Genomic DNA, 2,034 nt, shown 5'->3' with positions numbered 1-2,034 from the left:
ACACACACACACACACACACACATGCACAACCACATTTATATACACGACGGGCTTCATTCAGTTTCCGTCTACCAAATCCGCTCACAAGATTTTGGTCGGCCCGAGGCTTTTATTTGCTCGTTGCACAAATAAGTGTAACATCTACAGCTCTTTCCTAACCTAGAATTATAACCACAGGTTGCTAGGATGGGTTCGGAGTTGGTACATAAACTAAAGTGCCAGTACTCGATTGATACTTCATTTTATCGAATCCGGAAGAATGGAAAGCAAAGTAGACTTTGATGGGAATTCAACACAGAACCTAAAATACAGAAATAAATATGGCAGCGAGATTTTACCCGAAGCCTACATGAGTCTATCAACGCAACGCTTTTCTAGATATAGACTTCCATATTCTTCGTCTATTATCAGATCTGATGGTTATGTGGGAATGCCAGTCGAAGAAGGTTTCTTTAAGGTAAACTGGGAACAGTATTTCCTTAGAAGAAACAACCAGACGCAACTGTTTAACGATAGCAGGGATACTTTCGAATATGTTGCAGTTTCTCTGATAAACTGTCTGGAAAATTAGATAAATCTTTTCAACAGATTTTTGATAATCTTTGCGGTAGGAAACCAACAATAAATCGTAACGAAATGATAAGGAATTCTACGTGTCTACGGTGTAGAATTAGTTTCCATCGAAAGAAGATATTCCATTCTGTGTTTACCCTTTACTGATGCCTAAGAAATACCATACTGGGTAAAGGTTGTAAATTAGTTGATAAGAAGGAAAGAAACAGAGGCCGTTAAATAGAAAACGTTTTAGATATAAAACTAAACAAATTTGAAATAATTGGAATTTAAAAACTAGAAATAGTTATTTCAGAAATTTTAACTTTTAATCAGATTGTTAATTGTTTATGTTTCTGCTTTGTTGTTGTTGTTGTTGTTGCGTTTCATTTCCAAAATCTTTTTTCATCTTTTATACAACATCCTCACTGATAAAACATTAACAGTGCTTCATTGTGTTGTAATTGTTGTTGTTGCTGCTGTTATTCTTTGGCTTCTTTTTCTGGTTAGAACCCAGGTCGGCCTTGATCAAGCAGACCTATGATCTAAGACATTCCACATGTAACCATCCCGTCCCTTTTTTTAAAAAAAATTATTTTCCGATATAGTAGTTATATTTACTATATCTGAAAATATAGTAAACATAATTATTATATTCAATTTGTCCTTCTTTAAAGACGGAATTAAGATTTAGTAGCAATTTCTAGCAGGTCGAATGTTGTTATGGCTTTAAGTTTCGTGTTATCGTTAAATCGGGAACCCTATCATCAAAGACACTCAACATTAGCCAACCACTCACTAATTTTATCGAGCGCAATTCGTTAAGGTCAACCTCTTCCAATATCTCCTTCATTTTTACCAAAGACAGTAACGTATAATGAGAGAGTATTTGGCTGCTATTTCTAGCAGGTAGCTTGATCACATAAAGGTTCCATAGTTGGTTTCCTTTTTGTTTCGGTGAAACATGGTTCCATCCCTCTTCTATCCCTCTTCCTCCGTCAGTTACGACGCCCAGTGTTCCAGTTGATCCGATCAGCAAAAGAGCCTACTCGTGAAATTAACATCCAAGAGGCTGAGTACTCCACAGAAACGTGTACTGTCAATGTAGTTCTCAGGGAGATTCGGCGTGACGCAGACTGTGACAAGATTGGCTCTTTGAAATTACAGGTACCACTCATTGTTGCCAGCTGAGTGGACTGGGGCAACGTGAAAATAAAGTGTCTTGCTGAAGGACACAATGCGCCTCTGAGAATCGAACTCATGACTTTACGATCATGAGCCGAAAAGCTTAACCTCTGAGCCACGCGCCTTCACCTATTATTTTACTTTTTTCAGTCATTTGAGTGTGGCCATGCTGGAGCATCGCCTTAAAGGGCTGGGATCGAAGAAATCGATCCCAGGACTTTTTTTTTGTAAGCCTAGTACTTATTCTATCGGTCACTCTTTTGCCGAATCAGTAAGTTACGGGGACGTAAATACAC

Source organism: Octopus bimaculoides, chromosome 1, assembly GCF_001194135.2.
Source record: "Octopus bimaculoides isolate UCB-OBI-ISO-001 chromosome 1, ASM119413v2, whole genome shotgun sequence".
Taxonomy (NCBI): domain Eukaryota; kingdom Metazoa; phylum Mollusca; class Cephalopoda; order Octopoda; family Octopodidae; genus Octopus; species Octopus bimaculoides.
This window is presented reverse-complemented; position numbering follows the sequence as displayed.